Source organism: Lepisosteus platostomus, chromosome 11, assembly GCF_059453375.1.
Source record: "Lepisosteus platostomus isolate fLepPlt1 chromosome 11, fLepPlt1.hap1, whole genome shotgun sequence".
Lineage (NCBI taxonomy): Eukaryota > Metazoa > Chordata > Actinopteri > Semionotiformes > Lepisosteidae > Lepisosteus > Lepisosteus platostomus.
Window position 1 is genome coordinate 24,349,703 of NC_142621.1, and position 20,364 is coordinate 24,370,066.

At 34.2% G+C, this 20,364-nt stretch overlaps 1 protein-coding gene across 2 annotated transcripts in view; it reads left to right on the forward strand.

Moving 5' to 3' along the window:
• The window catches only part of adgrl2a (adhesion G protein-coupled receptor L2a), a 334,526-nt gene that overhangs the window by 195,364 nt on the left and 118,798 nt on the right, over positions 1–20,364 (forward strand). For both annotated transcript variants that reach the window (XM_088598895.1, XM_088598896.1), the window contains one exon: positions 15,253–15,320. The gene's annotated coding sequence lies outside the window, so the exon portion shown is untranslated. The remainder of the gene's footprint in view (positions 1–15,252; positions 15,321–20,364) is intronic.

Here is a 20,364-nt window from a genome sequence, read left to right on the forward strand (position 1 = left end):
ACTTCTGGAGTGAGTTTGCTGCACTGAAAGTAAAGGGGCCGAATAATTTTGCACGCCCCACTTTTCATTTTTTTATTAGTTAAAAAAGTTTCAAAAATCCAATAGATTTCGTTCCACTTCACAATTGTGTCCCACTTGTTGGTGATTCTTCACATAAAATAAAACATTTATATCTTTATGTTTGAAGCCTGAAATGTGGCAAAAGGTTGAAAAGTTCAAGGGGGCCGAATACTTTCGCAAGGCACTGTACATAGTGCATTTCAATTGAAAGTAACATTGACATGAGCTTTATTCTGCTACAAAAAAGAAAAGTTATAGCACTGTCATCTGAATAAACCATATATATAGAAACTAAATATGAATGATGAACATATGACAATATTGTTCCCATTATACATCATAGTGTCTAGGGTCATCTCCATTAAACCCACTATATTTTAAACCTTTTAACTGAAAAGAATAAAAACATCTTTAACTTGACTGAAAATAAAAAATAATGACAATAAAAGCATAAAAGCACAGCTGAAACTGAATAGTAACTTTTCATATTATCTATCCATTTTCTAAACACTTTATCCAATACAGGGTCACAGAGGGGTCGGAGTCAATCCCAGCAAGCAACTGGAAAAAGGCAGGATACACCCTGGGCAGGACACCAGTCCATCACAGGGCACACACAGACACACACTCATAACAAGGCCAATGCTGCAAGAAGTCAATTAACCTACCAGTATGTCTTTGGACTATTAAAGGTAACCAGAGCACTTGGACGAAATCCATGTGAACACAGGACGAATATATAAACTCCATGCAGACAGCACCCCACGTCTGGAACTGAACCCAGGGCCCCAGTGCTGTGAAGCAGCAACACTAACTACTTCGCCACCATAACTTAATTAATTGACCTGAATTTATACATTTGCTCCTGTGACAAAATCATGTTACTTTTATTAATTAATGAAGACTCATGTTTATTTAATTGATTTATCTTAAGTAAATATACTTGCTTAAAAACTTAACATTTCACAAAACTGTTCAAAGGCTTTTTATACAAGCCTGCTTGATAAGTCAATTTTGTAATCAGCTGAGGCATTGTGTAGGTATATAAGATAAAAGGTATTAACCTTGTCAAAGGGCTATTACAGAATTAGCAGACTGTTGAACATTTTAATCGATAGCTTGATAACCACAGTTATTTTTTAACCTTTAACTTCAGATCTTTTTCAGAACATTTTTTTCCATGGGATTATAAGAAATTGATTTTTTTCCTCCTGCCTGTGTTAAAATTGGGTTATTTTTACAGAGCCGTAAGGTAGTTATCAGTCTGAGGTTCGGTAAGAAAAGAACACTGTAGAGACCTTGTCATCCGAAGAAAAGCCATTTCAGATAGCTGTTAACTAGTCTGCTGCCAGTAGCAGTTTAATTAATTGGAAAGCATAAGGAAGTTGTTACAGTCCCTTTCCGGCTTACTAACAGAGTGTGTTTTTAGGTTTATTAACTAGAAAAACAGTAGGGAAAGGGTGAAACCAAAAATGAACACACTATGACGCCGTCAGATGCTTTGATACATTGCAGGGCTTTTCAACGTATTCAACCATCTAGAGAATTGCTGCTTGCTATTTCTTCCATTTTTTCTTTTTTTTTTTAAAATGTCTTGATTCTCTTTTTGTTCCAAATTAGAACTATAGTATTGATGCATCTTCAAGATGATTATCCTGTGAGACTGGGGTTCTCTAGTGGCAAGCACTCAAGGGAGCCTTACCACTTTTGCTGCAGTAGATGAACAAAGAACAAAGAGGAGTGAAAGAAATATTCTAGGGAGTTAGAGCAGGCAGGTCTTTGGTAAATCCTGCATACTATTTGCGCCTTTACCGTACATATATCTGTTCAGAGGATAATGTAACTCAAATGGCAGGACCTATATATGACCTTTCCATCACAAGATAAAGCATATTGATTGGTTTTGGCTGAAGGACATCATTACACTCCCATTGTTTAATTTCATTTAATTTTTTTTCTGTTGTTTATTATTCTGTGGGCTGGCAGGCATCTCCATACTGACTGACCCTGTTAGTTTCACTATTAAAAGATTTATCTCTCAAATGAGGCCCGAAGTAAACATGATAATCTGTTTGGAGGCCCTTATGAGAGAGGATGAATAAAACATTTGACAACATTCTAAGCTGAAAATCTTACTATCTCTTACTAGAGAAAGCTTTTCAGCTCTCCAAAGACTTCACCATTGTTAATCCCATAGCTCAGAGCATTCTTCCTGATTCTTACCAACCTGCAGGGGTGTGGCTACCTTTTGTCCTGGTTGACAGGGAGTTTATTATGCATTGGGGAAGAAGCTAATACAATAATGTGCATTTGTGCTCTCAAGCAATGTGCTTTTCATTTAACTTCATCCGATTCCATTCTCCTCCTAAAGAAACTTTTTTAAAGTGACAGGTCTTCTGAAGTTTGCATTCATTTGTCTTACAAAACCTCTTTTTAAAGTAAAATTAGAGAATGTTAATTAACTAGGGAGATTGGGGAAGATGTTTGATAGGTGTAGTGTCAGTATAAGAACTGAGATTTCTGAAAGGGAATTTGTAACAATTTTGCTTCAATGGGAGAATTTGTAGTTCCAGTAAATTTTGTCAGTCTAAATTTTGGAGTTGCTTCTTTTATGTGCTGAATTGCTGTAAAATGAAGGGAATTATACATCTGGTTGGTTCTTCAGTATAGTACAGGATAGTACATAGTATTCTTTTTCCCTTAGTAAGTCACATCTGTAGCTTTAAGACACCTTTGATGTACTTCTTTGTGAGGTGCACATTTTGGATTTCAAGAAACAGAGTGCTATTGCAGGAGGTTTTGTGCAAGAATTTGTTTTTTTTTTAGTTACGAACAGCTCTCAATAATAAAATAACATGATGGCTGTTCTTTCCTGTCTGTCAAGAAGAACCAGTTAACAATGCTAATGCAGCTTTTTTGTTCAAGTAACCATCATCCCTGGGTTGTGTATTTTTTAATCAAATTGCTTTTCAGGTATATGTCGCCTTGAGGCATTTTCTTATTCATCTTGCTGCTAATTTATCCTTCACATATTTGGTGCATGGAATAGTCATTCAGTCATAGTCTAATTAGGTCAACAGAATCCATTGTTTCATTCTGTTCCAGTAAAAAAACTTAAAAAACATTAGTTCATCTGGTCTTTGTCAGAAACACTTTTAATTATATGTGATTTGCTGCCCCATTTAATCATGTTATATGCTTAACAAAGATTTTAGAAATCATGCTTTGAAATGCTATTTCATATGAGTATTTGTAAAAAGATTAGAATATTTAAAGTACCTTTTTTTGTATTTAAGAAAAAGGCTTTAGACTTGAAATGCAGCAATTTAAGCAATAACATTTGTTTTGTTTTAATGTGTAGGTCAGGATGAAATAAGATCTGTGATACATCTGGTTGCATGGTATTGCACAGTAGTTCACATCAGTTCCTTTTCTCGTTGGGCAATAAATACAAATTAGATTGTTACAGTGAGGTTAGTAGAGCCTTATTTACACATTGAGGCATGTTTTTCTTCTCAACTCAAGGTAAGGGCAAATTATACTGACACCAGAATTCTGTCTGAATTATTCATAGTAGTTATTAGGATCTTTCATTTACATGTATTAATTAAAGTAGCTATATCCTGTTCTTGTGGATGGTAATATTCACGTTTATAGCTGTCAACACATACTTGGAATGCATTTAATACAGTAGATTATATTTTATTCTTGTTTCAGTAAAAAATTAAGCTTAATTGATTTATATAATCTTTTGTTTAGGACAAGAAAAATATATGAAGGAATCCTTTAGCATCTAGAGTAGTTAGGAAAAGAAAATAATCTAGCACTACATGTACACACAGTATAGCATGTATGAATTGCTTACCATTTCACAGGTTGGTGGATTTGGCTTGTCTTATGTAATAGAAAAATGCTTTTGAATCTTTATACAGTGTAAATATTACATGAAACCACCCTGAAAAAATATTCTGAGACAGAAACTCATTCTGGATAATACTAAGATAATAGGAGAAGGAAATGTAACAAGAACAAACAAGCAGCTGACTAGGACCTGCTACTGTTTGGCAAATAAAATTGACAGTGTGTCGAAAAACAGTTTCCAGCTGGATGGTAGCATAGAAAACAGCATCTACCCGGGAGACAGTTAGTGGGAAAAAGGTTGTCCAAGGTATGGGATGCGTGTCACCGGATCCAGGGCTTCATTTGAAACAGGAGCACCTTACTGACAACCAATCACTCAAAACCCCAACCAAGCCTGTCAGCAACCACCACACAGCAACAACACACCAGGAAACCACTCCAATGAAGCTAATAAAATGGTAGGATAGTTTGTGTGATCTGTGCAATTAACGTAACTGCAAAATCCATGCAATTTTCCCTAATTATTTAGATTGTATCATGTTGAGTTTCTTTAATTAATTATTGAATTTCTTTACACTTTATCACCACATAGCAATAAAGTACTAATGATCCAAAAGATTGGAAAGGAAAAAAAGTTATTTACTCAAGTCATTGGAGATGAAGATTGTTATATATAATCCTTTTATTTTGTTTAATTTTGTTAGTGTATGAGAGCTGCAGTATCATTTGGTGATGCCATTGTTTTTATTTTTTCAATATTGTCCATAATGTTTCAGCTTTCCAGTATAAACAGATATTCAGTCAATAAGAATTACTACATTGATGGAAAGAATTTTAGATTTGTCTATAAAGTAGACAATACAAAAGGTATTGGTTGAATTTAAAGTGATTTATGCTTCATGTAACCAGCTCTGTAAATTGCCCACTATTTTAAATAAAGGAAACCCCCTATGGTTTTTACAAACATCCATTTGATGGAGCACATCATTCCATTAATGTCTGTAATGGTTTGTGAATAGAATCAACATTTTCCTCTAAACAGTTGTTCACTAAGTTTGTTTACTTTCATTCATATAGAATGGAACACAGCAGAAACCACTTGCTTTATCCCCCAAAAAAGATCATTTTAAAAATAGCTGAAAAAGTAAAAGATTTAAAATTGGTTGTGATTTATAGTTCTGTGCTAGTAATACAGCATGTAATGGAATAGTTATCTGAAGCATTTGCCTTCCATACCATTCACTTTTACATGATTCAGATCCAACAGAAGTTGAAATAAGGTCAGTAGATGCAAACATGCCCCAAGAGCACATTAGTCCTTATTAGAAATACCATGATGCAGGATGAAGCAAGTAGGAAGCTTTGAGCCCAGCTGCAAGGATTAAAAGTAGACAACTGGAGTATTATTGCCTGCAATATCTTTGCTGATACCTTTGGTTTTTTAAATGGGGTTAGTAAAATGAGACATTTTCTGCCTGTACAGTTTCGGTAAATAGAATGCTTTCTTATATTTTCTGTACCTGGTGTTTAAAAAAAAAAAGAATAAAAGGATGCCTGTCATTTTGACAAGGTAATATTTAACAAGTTTTAAATTCAAGAATCTGTTTTCTTTGTGAAACACCAATAAATCTTTATATTATAGCCTAAGGCTCAAATTTTTCATAAATGTATAGCTTTGTGATTTATCCCTTATAAGAGTGACTTTAAAAAAATTAAGACAATTTATATTTTTGTTGCTGATGAGGTCTCATTAAAACCTCCGTACTGTTTCTGCCAGTTACCAAAAACTTGTAAATAATACACAGGAAATCTTTCAATTATAATATCTTCAGATTTATTGAAAACTGAAGGACAGAAATTTTACAATAACAAAAATGAGACAAATGTTTACATATAGATTCATATTTGAAATGCAAACAAAAAAATTAATTGCTTTTAAAGGCAACATGATATGAGATTGACAAGTATACAGTATAGTCAAATTAATTTGTAACACTGTGGAAATTCTCACTCTGTTATTCTCAGTATTTCAATTTCTACAATATGCCTGTTGTCCATTGCAACCTTTATCTTATCTAGGCTTTGTTTGTTTGCATGTTTGTTGTAATTATATCTTGATGTTTATCCTGTCTGGTGTCTTATCTCGTTATTTTGTTGTTGTTTAGGATGGTTTATTTCCACACTGTCCAATTCACAACTATCAATTAGCCAGAGCCAATTTATTCTATAGGGGGTCAAAGCAACCCAGCACAAGATAGGATTACACCCTGGACAGGATGCCTGTCCATAGCAAATGACACACACACTTGTGGACCCAGGAACAATTTATAGAAACTGGCATGTAACCTAGCCAGCATGCTGGTGGATGGTGGGAGGGAATCAGAGTGCCAGGATAAAACATTGCTACTTTCTGAAGAGCTGCAAAGGAAAAGTAGAGGTTAATTTCACACTAAAAAGTTAAAAGAAAACCGAAGCAGCTTCAGATGCTGTGTTTATTGGAAGAACGTCACAGAATTATATTAAATTATGGAAATACAGTAAACACCAGAGATGGATGTCTCTAGTTATCAAGGGTAGTACAGTACTTTGGTCTTAAACTCATCTCCATTTTAAATAAATTATTTGGATTGAAAGCCAGATTATCCATTTACTAATCAGTTTGAAAAGATTGAAAAGTACCCATAAATTCTGAAGGATTCAAAGACTGAAGTTCCCCATCTCTGATATAGTGTACAGTATGTATATTTACACATTATACAATGTCATACAGTGTTGTGTTGATCTGGTCCTTCTTAATGTCCAGTAAACTCAAATTAAGCAGCAGTCAAGCTGGCAGCCACTGCAGCAATGGCATTCATTTCTTTACATTGTTATTTCTGATAATTATTTGGGGAGCTATTTGCAAATAACGAATTCCTTTGTTCAGTGCACAGAAAATCAAAGTGGAAAATTATACACTTCTGTTCTCTAGCGCTTTTCTTTTGAAGGTTTGTCTTGATTTGAATGTCTTGCATTTTTAATAGTATAAGGAATGTTATTGGTTGGGGGGGGGGTGGAGAGGGATGAAACGGGAGAGGTAGAAAAACACTGTCATGTTAAATACAAAGTGGTGAGTCTTAGATAAACGAAGGCTGGAGATGTGACCCATGTGCATCCACAGAAATCAGCCTTCATTAATTTAAGTTTCAGCATGTCTAAAATTACACATCGTGATCTTTTTTTAAAGGAAAGCTGAGGTAGTCGTTGTGCAAAGTGCAGAGCATGCTCATTAATGCCTTTTGGCTGTTTCACTTGCTTCTTGAAGGAGCTCAAAGAATATGTGGTATCTGCAGGAATCTTTCTGTTTTAGATATATATATTTTTTTATTATTACTTGACCTTTAAAAAACCTCTTTGAATTCTACAGCACACTGTTATGTGGGGGTGTTCAATATTTTAGAGTACCAATTCAGCAGGAAAGAAAATGACACCGGCATATATCTTAAAAGCAATTAGACAGCAATGAAGAAGTTATAACTTTGATATTGGAGTCATGAAACAAATGCTGCATGTTATATTTTACTAAAGCAATTTTGCAGACATAATATTGTTACCTTTATTTTCTAGAGATTAGCACATGATAGTTTTAATTAAGATTTAAGAGAGAAAATGACTCATTCATTGAGTCTTCTGTGGTCTCTACACTGATTCATTTTGTTATGTAGAGCACTGTGTATAACAGCACAAAAGAAGTAAGATATTGTGGTGGGATTAACAGCTCATTTCAGAGCCTGTAGATCTTGATGGCACTGGCAAAACAGAGGGGGATGGGTTTGTCTGCTTATCTAATAGCAATGGGCTATCATGACAAGTGTGATGCTGGTGGAGCTACTGCATAGAGCTGAACTATAACAAAGGAAGGAAGAAACTTCTGGTGTGTGCAGGATCTTTTTGCATATCTATGTTATCCATTTAAAATTAAGAGTCATGCAAGAAAGGCAAAATAAATGTTTCTAAAACAAAAAATGTAGGTTTCCAATGAGAGACTTTTAAAGTTCTACAAATACATCAACAGGTGCTAGCCAATTTCTTAGAATATCACGGTGCTTTTTAATTTTGATTTACGATATCATGTACTGCAGTTGATAACTCTGGAAAAATGTAAAAAAATATGTAACTTGTTTCTTGGGTGAGTTTTATTTGTTACATATTGAATTAGTTTAAAATAATAATGAAAATACGTACATTCATCAATGGCAAAATGTATTGGACTTTTTAGAAATGTGGCTTTGGTCACTTCACAAAACAGATAGATTTATGTATTTTCATAATACTGTGTTTATACAGTGGTATGCAGTGGTTTATTTTATCTCTTCCAAATGGAAAGACTTCTTTGGCATAATTTCATATTATGAGAAAATGAAGGCTAATACACTCCAAACAGAGTGTTCTACCTAACTAGCAGTGTTTCAGTTTTGGTTTAATTTTATGTAAATTGGTTAGAATATGTAATTTCTGTAATATATATTTTGGTGTAGAAAGATTTTTATCAGTATGGAGTCTTTAATAAATGCACTCTATTAAACACATTTTTAGTAGAAGCTTGCATTAGATCTTCTTTAATGGTGCATCAATGTTTGAATAATAGATTGTAAGCTCCAGTTTTTTTTTCATTCATTCATGTCTAGCTTTGAGTAGTCTTTACTAAAATTAAAAATATTTTAAAGAAATTATTTGCATTAAGTCTTCAACATCATTAACTATGAAACTATAGCTCCTAGTTCAAGTGAAATTGGAGTATTTTAAAGCCAAAGAAGCAAACTGTCTCATGTTATTGCAAGTGGTTGAATTTCAGCTGTGAATTTCTGTCAAACATTCCTGTTTTCAGGTATCAACAAAATGATTGAGATTAATATAGCCCCCTAGATACCAAAGACAAGTTTGTATCATATCAATTTTCACATCACTCTTTGTTTTTATGTTCACTGCATAACTGTTTATTCATATGCTGTGTGTATTATACATTATATGTATGTATAGGCTGCATACAGAACCTAATGTGCATGACAGAAAGCTGAATACTGGTAAAGAAAATTTGGCTCTATGAATACATTAAGTCTATATAAAACCTGGAATGATTCAAATAAATATGGATTTATTCCATATTTTCTACCTATTGTACATAGATCTGAATAATTCCAGATGCTATACTGACCTTAATTAAGTTGCCTAGTTTGAAGTGTGATATTCCGACTTTTATCAGGTTTAATTGGAGATGACAGTTACAAAAGGTGTCTGGAGTTTCCAGTTAAGTCCAGGTGGATATAATTATTAAATCGTGAGGAAAGCCATGAATGACAAAGGCTGCTGTGTTGAAGGCAGTGATGAACAGTCATAAACTTAAACTTCCTGATGCAGAGATATGAAGAAAATATATTTAATGAAACATTACTATTGGTGTGTATCTGAAAGCTTCTGAAGACTGTTTAAATTTCTTTAAGTAGCATCATATGGCTCACAATCTTTGATATACTCTGAGGTAATGTCGGCCAAAGAAATTTCAAATAAAGTTAATGTAGTTTAATGTAGTATTCTGTTTAAATCTGTCTTATATAATCCTTTTTTCTACTTTATTTTTATATTGCTCTCTTTAAACAGGTTTGTTTGCATCTAGTTAATTTCTTTATCTTGGCACTTTCAATTTCTGTTACTCTAGACGTTTTCAAGGCGGGTTAAATTTTGCCCAAGGAATGACTTATTCAATTTGGAAATTCCCTTCCATTTATTATCAGTAAGCTACTGATCCTGGTGAAGGTCACAGAAAATGGAACTTATCCCAGAAATACATAGCACGAGGTAGGATTGAGAGCACACAACAGCCTGGGGAATAGGGAAATTTGGAAAAGCAATCAAACCTAGCCAGCGTGTCATGGTGACTGTGAAAAAACCAAAACACCTGGAGAAAACCCAAGACCAACACAAACAACATTTGAGCCAAACACAGATACTAACCTAAGACCAGACTCCAACCCAGTACGCTGAAGCTGTCAGAAAGCAGTGCCGTCCGTCATGTCACTCCATCACTTATGGAGGCACCTTAGAAATTTAAAGGTTCCTTATAGTATCTCCTCAATCTTACTACATGAACTGCAGTACTTTAACGAGACTGGAATGATATTTAGGTAAGACATAAAAATCCAAAAGCTAGTATGATGTACAGCAGCATGTTAATGGCTTCTTCTGTCAAGGTTTTTCCAGTCCACATTTCATTCTTCATTGTGGCCCTGATTCTGGGATTCTCACAAATCACATGTACTGTAAGTCCCAAAGCAAGGAGGCCTATCTCAAGAAACAGATGGAGAAACACTACAAAAAGGCCAAAACAGATACTGTACCTCAGGGGGAAAATAAGCAACCTCTCTGTGATATATGGGATGATGGCTCTTGTGTTCACTACTACTACTGCTAAAGCATCTAAAAGAAGGCATTCAGGTAGTGCAAGTATTGGTTGTTCTTAGAAATTTGCTGACAGGAAAACCTCTGGCTGTGTTGTATCTATTCGATTATGTCAACCATGAACTGTAATGGAATTTACATAAAATTCCAAGTGGTGAACCAGGAATCCACAGCGCTGCCAGCCGGCCCTCTAATCCAATCTTCTCCAATGGAGCTGGCATGGCAGTCGTAAAACCCAAACAGCAGGGATCTCTTTTGTAAGGAAAAGTATGATTTGTATGATTTTGAGCTCACTACCACGCGGAGGTCACTTTCCATTACCCAAGATGTTTCCTCTAGCTGTGTTTACATGAGACGTCTGGTAGGAGGTATTATTAAACGGTCTCAAAATTAGCTGAAAAACCAATTATCTTGGTTTAGCTATGGAAAGTAACTCAAAAGGGCTTATAGAAATGAAAATGAGAATTTTCATTATGGAGTGTCTGTGGGGTATCTCTGAGAGCTGTATCTCATGTGGTTTAACCCTTGAAAACGCAGCACTCCTTCTATGCATCAGATTCTTCTTTTGTTTAAAAAATATATTGTTTTTCTTAGAGGTACTGAAGTGAAAGGGATGAAGCCAATTCAGGCTGCTTTGTTTCTCTTTGACCTTACTTTAACAAAAACTAAGACAAATATGTAAAGATATATATATACATTAAGTACAGTATATATATACATTTAGAAATTGTCTATTTATCCCAGAAATGTGAATTGCCTAATCTCTCCCTGCCTGTTTGTCCCCTCATCCTTTGTGTAGGTTTTTAGTATCAGCTCCCTATTGCAACTTACTCTAAGGACTAATACAGAGAGGACCACATTCCCCTTTGTCCCAAGCACAACAGCTGTGATTTAATTAGTTCATTCCGGCAAGTTGACCCTTTAGCTCAGGGTGGAACTGCCCACTGTCGTCCACACACTGGCCACATGACCATAGTCATCAGAATATTCTCTGGGTCTCGATTGTGAATCAGAGAAAAATGCAGACAGCTAGGTCACCTAGAGAGCTGGTGGGAATCCACAAATACCACCACTACACTTGCAGTTTCTTTTAAAAGCTGCCTAGACACTCTTAAAGAGATACCTCCTTCAATCAAAGAGTTTCAAAAAGGTAACCAAGACTCGTCCTTGTTTCTGAAATTTACCAGTAAATGTTAGATATATATTTTCAGGGCATCTCAGAAGATCTAAGGTGAAGGATAAACTGGAGCTAATAAAGACTGTGATACGTAAAGTAAGCAAGCTTCATTATGTTCAATGGAACTTGACAGTTCCTGAGCTATCAGAAGAATAATGTATTAAAATATTCAGTTGACTAGGAGGCTTAGCAAAGCTCCCATCCCTGTCAACAGGGTCCCATCCCCTCTGCCTGTGTGTGGATAAAGAAGTAAGCACTAAATCACAGGGAGTTATTATCAGAGAGATCAGGGCTTGGCTGTAAATTCTCACCACACTGCCGCTGCTGTGTGTATGTGGAGCAACAAGGGGAGAAATATCTGATTAGAGCATGCATTGCTGCTGAAGAAACTAAATGTTGCCATAGCGATTGAGATGAAATGCGCTAATTAAATCTAGCCTCCTTCAGTAGTTTTGACAGTCAGTTGAGTTGACGATATAAGCCGACCACAATATTAAAGATCAAAAATAGAAGATGCCTCATGCAAAGAAAAGTTACTTTCCTCACTCCCAATTTTATAACAGAGTACCTTCAGGTATACAATTTAAATGACCTTGCTCTGGTCTGCAGTCAGGTAAAAAGGTTTTATTATACCTTTTTTTTAAAACTAGTGTCTATCCAAAGCCTGTCATTTTCAATATAAACTATAAACACAAACCCGGTGCTGAGTATCATTTGAAGATATAGCAATTTCTAGAAAGTAGTGCCCTCTTCAGGAGCAATAATAAGATAAGAAAAAAAGGAGACATAAAAAAATATGACAGCTTGTACTATGAGACTAAATAATGATGTGGGACATGTAATTGTATGTACTGTCAGGGACACACATTGGTAGTTTCCGTTAGTAGAAGAAATTGGAAGGGATTTGAACACTTTCTACTATATAGAAAGATGCCTCATGTAAGACATCTTGTTAAAATGCACTGTTGTTTGTTACTAGGTGATTAATATTTAAAAAAAAATGAAGTCTATGCAGAAATTGGCTAACATCACTTCTGTTAAATGACAAAGCTTTCATTCTTGTCTAATACAAGAATGGACAAAATAATGCTTTATCCTCACACTGAAGTTCATACAAATCCGCATGAAGCAAAAGTTTTTTTCTCTTTTTGATATACTTCTCATTACCATAATTACCAGTAATTAACATTACTCATAACTTGTTCACATAGGTTGGTAAATGGAGAGCATGTAATTACAATTATTTAATATTATATAAATATATCATATTATATACTTTTAACAAATTGTGTGACCCCCCCCCAAACACATTTATTATGTTACTTTAGGGGTTATAATATTGCACTTTTGAAAATAAGCCAGTTGATATTACATTCTGCAAATAGCCCTCAGGCTAGGGTCAAATATATGGTTGATGATATGAAAAGGATTAGGGTTTTATTATTAATCTACACTTCGTTTACAGTAGACAGTAGGTTGTTGTTTTATTTTTGTCACTCTACAAATATGTGATTGACATGTTCCATTTCTAAAACATTAATAAATAACAATTGCAATTCCAATCTAAAATGTTAACAATTAGGTTCTGAAAATAGTTTGCACCCTGTTCCAGTCAATTGCCCAAATCTTCAGGTCCTTGAAAGAACAGAAGATATTAGCGCTCCATATGGTTTAAGAAGGGCAGAACTGTGATGTTGTGTTTACTTCCGTTGCCTCGCAGCATTGGGGCTCTGGGTTCTTTCCTGCGGTACTCTTTGCGTGGAGTTTTTAAGTTCTCCAGGTGTTCTTGTGGGTTTCCTCCAAGTGCTTCCCATAGTCCAAAGACATACTGGTAGGTTAATTTGGCCTCTGCTGTGAGTGTGTGCGTATTTGTGTCTGTATTGGATAACATCGGTTAGAAAATGGATGGATGCATTGTTTAAGAATCTCAAAATGTCTCTCATGTTTGTCGTCTAATGATGAAAACACAATTGTTCTACTTTCCCTCATGCACAAAATAGTTTCAAATATGTTAATTTTAACAAGAATGATAATACAGGCTTGAAATGCCAGTCTATGTAAGTCGAAAACCCAGGAGCCAGATAAGTCACATTGCTTGATAAGACATTTTGTTTCTGAGGTTGTAGTTGCATTTGTTTGTTTTGGTACTCTTGTTTGGTGATGCCCAAAAGAACAATTGTCAGATAACGTCTTTCGGTGTTTTCCAAACCAACTCATATGTAGTATTTGTATAAAACATATACACTTTGAAAAGGAAAATTGTGAAAGGAGCCAAACACATAAACAAATTAAAACAGTGTGAGAGATATCATAATATCCCCTCAGTCGGTGTCATCAGTCATTTCCTCTTCCTGAAGTGCTTTTGCTATGAAGAAAACAATCTAGTCACCACTAAAAGCCACAGGACAATAATTTATCACTGTCACTGGGGAAATTACATTTACCTTCTGTCAATGAAAAATTTGGAAAATGTTTGACATTCACTGTAGGCTGCAATTGAAGGATTAAATTGGCAATTAAACTCAATCAAATATCTGAATCTTTTTTTTCAAATTAGTACACAGAATGGAACACCAATTTGCTTTCGTCTGATATTTGACACATAAATTCAAAAATAAAAACTGCATAAATTATGGATTATTTACATCCTCCTGACTATGTATCAACTGAAGCAGAGCAAACTTCAAACATGTCTTGATCAATTTGGAAGTTGATAACTTAGGCTGGTGCTGCAAGTATAAAATATTTATAAAATATTTATCTGACATCATTACCTCTGTATTAATTACTGCACTACTAGAAACATTTTTTGAAAGAGGGTAAACATTGTGATAGTAAATATTTCATATCATCTGGCTGTATCCGTGTGTTATTGGATGGAATTGATAAGACTTTGTGTGAACAGAGTTTCATTTGACTAAACCTTTTACAAATATTCTATATTTAAAAAATATTTAAATAAAATACATGTGGGTTTTATTTTTATTCTGAACTAGTCATATATGTAACGATTAGGTTAAAATCACAGAACTGAGCCAAACCTTTCTTTCTTTCTTTCTTTTTGAGACAAATCAAACCGTAACTTTCACCAAATGTGTATCTAAATATAAGGTCCCTCAACCTGTTAATGTAAATCTAAAAATGTATGCATTGTTTTCTTTGAAATGGTCATGGGATATTACTGTTTCATTCAAAATGAGTTAGCATTTTTGTTAATAAAAAATGTTAATGACACATTCAGTATTTCTTTATTTAATTTGGTACTTTTGTGCAACCAAAGCTCTTGTATGAATATTTGTATTGTAAATGATGTACTGGAATCACAGCTCAATAAATAATTTTACATATTTTCTCTTTTAAAATCATTGTTTATCTGATGAAAGTTAAGTACCATAATGCATTTTGGAAATATTCAGATACAGAGAGACATTAAAATCTGGTATCTGGAGGAAAATATTCTAAACTTAAAAAGAAAATGTATCTTACAAGTACAATTTGTACATTATCATTAGGCTTGTGATTCAAAATCAGTTTTTAATTCTTATGCAGTTAAAAGTGTTTGAAAATGTGTTCAGATAAGATATTGGTTGACAACTACTTTTAAAAAGAAATGGGATAGCCTTTATGGGATTTACTTTCAAAGCCGATAACATATTTTTTTGTGGTCTTGAGTTTCATTTTTCAATAATAATGATCTGTATGTTTGTTTCTTTTTCTAGGTCTCCATTGTTGTCACAATGCAAGGCTTTCAGCAGAGACCTGGATTTGGTGAGAAAGATAAAAAACAGTAAGTTTTCCCCAACTAATTCTGCAGGGTTAGATGTATACCACAGACATGTTGGAGTACTGGCAAATTAATTCTAAAAATATTAAACTCTTGTGTGGCTAGAAAAAAGTTTATTATTATTATTATTATTATTATTATTATTATTATTATATCAATTTATTGGTATTTAACAACAATTAGAAAGGCTGTAAGAAGCTTATTTGTGTTTTTTTATAATAATTACATTTTTATTAAGCTCATGAATCACTTAAACAACCAGACTTGTAGATGTGAATCACTAGGACTATGATTTATTTTCCTGCCTTTAGCATGTTGTCCAGTGAATATGTTTGAATTTTCCATCTTCAGCAAGCAAGTATATAGCACCATTCTAACAAACTGTGGTTAGACTATTTTACCATGAAACTATAGTCTAATATTGTCTATTCCAGATGAAGATCAAAGTATTCAACATAACAATGGTGCATGTTGCACATACCCTTTACTCATTTATCCAGAAATCATAACAGAGACTCAAATTTATCATGGTGCTTGACCCAGAATATTTAACCTTTGGTGAAAACATCTGCTGAAAACAACCAGATGGGCTAAATCATTGAAAACCTCCAACCCCTGAGGTCAAACTATTCATAAACATGTTATTTTTCTGTGTTTTTTTTTCTAACATGTTAAACAAGCAAAGGAAATTACCTGTCGGGCTGTTGTCCTTTGTATGTAAATACAACTTAGAAACATGCACTATTTAAAATGGTAAATTGCAGTTATGCCCGTAGCAGCTTCGGCTATAATATGATATGATATGTTGCCATAGTGTTACTTCAAAATATCACGTACACAAAACCATATCTAAAGTACATAAACTTTTTCTAAGGTTGTTTCCTATTAAGCACTGGTAGTGCAAAAGAATCATGATAGTCATGAGACATTATAAAAGTGTATATTCTACAGTAGACAAAACATTGGAGAGCCCTCATTTATAAACAGAATTTCAAAATTACACATTGGTTAAATTGGGATGTAACTGATTAAAAAAATATATATCATGGACCTGAGGTTTTCATTCACATTTTTTTATCTTTCTTAAGTGAATGGTACCATAAATTATTTGCTGAGGAATTAGCTTCCAAATGTTTATATGGTTTCATTACTTTCTCATGTTAGATACATAAAAATACAGATGCTACTCAGAGTGCATCAGTTACTTCTCTTGTGCTTTTCAATATTTTTACTCTTTCTGTAAGTTCTTCTGTGAGCTGTTTCCTTGCAGAGATATCAATCAATATTATTTTCTTTTAAAAATGTACACTTTACAAATGCATCCAAAATTAATCTTGAATCTGCATGACTTTTGGGGTGACAGCTTAGGGTTTAATAACAGAACCATCACTAAAAATGAACTTTAAAGTTACCCTGTTTGTCAAATTATTTTTACTGAAGAAATAAAATTAACAGAAATAAAAAAGAATTGATCGAATTTATTGTGATTGTCAAATGAGAAAAAGAAATGTTAAAGTAAAGATCAGAATTAAGTATTTTTTGTGCTGTGTCTATCTTGATGTGTTAGTAAACACACAAGTTTATCACCATTAATGAAACTAGGGGTAATTTAGCTTTGATGCTCTCTTGTGACTGATCTTGGCATTGAGCTGCATGTGGAGTGTCAGACGCATCACTGTGGAAAGGAAGTAATGTGCCCAGGTTAGTCAAGCATTTCTTTTTGAAGTGCTACAAAATGGAAAGGGTGTGTGGAATGACAATTGTTTAAAAGAGGCATCATATCCATTCATTCAAAAATAATCAAAGCAGAGCAAAAATAGACATGTGAAACAAAAGAAGAAGAAAATTGAAAAAATACTTGATTAGTTTAACCAACTGCTCCAAAAGTAAACCCAGAGAATCAGCAAGTTTTCTTTTGTGTAACACAATCCAGGAAGCTAAGAGCATTGACATATTCCACTTACCATAACAGCTCCCCACTTTTCACATGCTACAATAATTAGGAATGATTGTGAATGTCTCCCTTGAAATTTGGACAGAAGAACAATTTACTTCATTGCTCTCAAAAAAAGCCATGCTATCTGTCTTTTCTTTTTCCAATGTATGCATCTGCATTAGTCAATGCCAAGATGTACATGACTAATCAGCACAACTATCTGATTGAATTGGAAAGATTTATGTCAGCCTAATTTGGCCAGGGAAATTGTCTCTTTTGAATCATAGGATATGTGCCATGTTTTCTCCAAAAATGTATTTGTTTTTCTGAAACTGTAATTTATTCACAGTGTACAGCAGCTGGTCCAGATGACCATTTGAAAAACTAAAACAAACTGTTACTGTGTCATAATATTAATTACCTGCAGTGATTTAGTAGTTATAATGTCATAGCATCCCAAAGCGTTTTGTGTTTAGGAGGGAACCTCTCACTGGGGGATACACAGCAGCCATTATGTTCCAGCAGTCCCACTACACAGCAGATCAGGAGGAGTTATTATTATTATTATTGTTATTATTATTATTCATAATAATAATAATAATAATAATAATAATAATAATAATAATAATAATTATATAATGCTTTTCTAGGCACTCCACTCAAAACACTTTACAAGTAATGGGAACTCCCATCCACCACCAGCAATGTGCAGCATCCACCTGGATGGTGAAACGGCAGCCATAGTGCACCAGTATGTTCACCACACATTAGCTATCAGTGGAAGGAGAACAGAGTGATGAAGCAAAATCATAGATGGGGATTATTAGAAGGCCATGACTGATAAGGGCCAATGGGACCTAGGTTTTATGTCTCATCACCTTTTTATAGTCTAGTGTCCCCATCACTATAGTAGGAAATTAGGACCAACACATACTGCAGGTTGAGCACCCCTTACTGACCTCACTAACACCGCTTCCACAAGCACCCTTAGCTTTCCCAGGATGTCTCTCATCCAGGTACTGACCAGGCTTATACCTGCTTAGCTTCAGTGGGTTGTCAGTTGGGTGTTGCAGGGTGATATGGTGAAATTACTTCACCAGTTGAATAAAAGGGGAACAATAGGATCCCCAGATTGTGGAAGCCTAAAGAGGATTTTAGTCAGGACACTTGCAAGAAGTGCCTTTTTGTGATCTAATCTTTGATGACCAAATGTTCTAGTCCTTGGTTTAACTTAATTCATAAAAATTCTTTAAAAAGCCAGAGTTCAGACTCAGGAGCAAATTCAGGTTCTTCAAAACCTCCAAAGCGGTCCCAAGAGGTCTAGTAATTGTCGGTTTGTTAAAATTAGTTTTGAGCTGGTAATAGTATTGATTTAATTTTCTAGCTCTTTTTATGCATTGCTGAACAGTCACTGAAATATATTTAGAGCAATAATGTTTTATGGAAATAAGCAATATGTATTTAAAAGTTTTATAATTGGAGTCTTTCATACGACCACATGGAAGTTACTTTTAAATTAGTAAAATTAATAGGAATACACAATTACATGGGGGATAGTGCATCTACAATTATGTATAGCAGAAGAAGAATTATTTTTTCCCTCAATTAAAAATTCAGGCAATTATTCTTGAAGATTACTGATCTCTTAGGGGATTTCTGATGTCATACAAGTTTTTGGTTCACTTCATGGGGATAATATTCATCTTAATTAGCAAAAACAATTGATGGGTTTTTCTTCTCTTACAAGAGGGAGTTCACTCAGAGCACTAATTATCAGTGCTAGATTATCCTGATAAATGAAAACTTTGCATTATTTTCTCAGGTATTTGAGAGAGTAGTATGTCTACAGTACCATTGCTCTATTGTTAAAATACATCCTTGCTGTTGGCAGCTTCTACACTGGGATTGGTCATCTCGTCTGGCAGTAGAATCCTGTTGGGCACTTTGCCAAACTGAATGCACCAGTTCTGTTTGTGATCATGATTTGTAACTAACTTCAGCAACCTCACCTATTCAGAAGACACCTATTCAGAAGTGTAGATTTGTTTACGAGAAGATTCCACTATAGTTAGCTAAACGTGATCTGGTTAAAAGTGATAACTATTTGAAATGTTTTTTTTGCATTTAAGATACGTTTATACTTTCGATGCCACTTTAAAATGTTTTGTGGCAAAATAAACACTTGGAGTCAGAAAAAGTTCTATAAATCTGTTAAAATGTTTGTCCAGATGTCAAAAAATGAATTCACAATGTACAATTTTTTGATAATCGTGAATGTATTAGTTCCTGTGTGAACAGTTATTACTACATCAAAAACAGAAATGTCCTGATTATCATAGTACACTATCTGTGCTATGGCCTTAACTGAGGTTAAAGAGAAGGGGGAATTTTCCACATTCAGGAAAATAAAACTTTCATACTTTTTTTCATTTTTTCAACCTTTCAGCACATTTTAAACAGCAACACACATCACAGGATAAAACCAGAATGGCATTCATGCTTGAATGTGTTCTGAAAATGGCGGTTCCATTGTGTAAATTGTTGTCTCATCCACTGAATTGAAGTGAGCTGCCTTCCTCACTCAAGTGAGAAGCTGCCATCAATCCCTGACTAGGATGCATAGAAATACTCTCTGTGAAAACAGATATTTTTAACCTGAAGATATTGTGATTACTCTTACAAATGTGTTCGGTTTTTAAAAAACAATTTTTTGACCCACTGGTGCTAATTTTAATGTAAGTCTGTCCCTAGCGGACAATTTTAGAAGATCATTTGGTGACTCTTTCTAATTATTGTAAACATATACTGTAGGTAGTATTAAAAAGGCAGATTATTACTTGTAGTTAGTGAAATAAAATCCTGCTTTCTGGTTTATTGGATGGGACAAAGAAGTGTGGTTTTGACATTATTTTCAAAGTATGAGTGGTTTTGTTTAGAGTTAAACATCCATAAAAGTAGGAAACTGCACCAGGGTATCTTTCTTTATTTTATATTAGCCTTGAGGGTAGCATACTTGGTTTTACAGAGGATTGGCGTTCTTTTTCTCTTGTTTAAAAAAAGTGTCTGCATTTACACAAACCAGACCACATCTTTGTGAAGTGAAGCAAATTA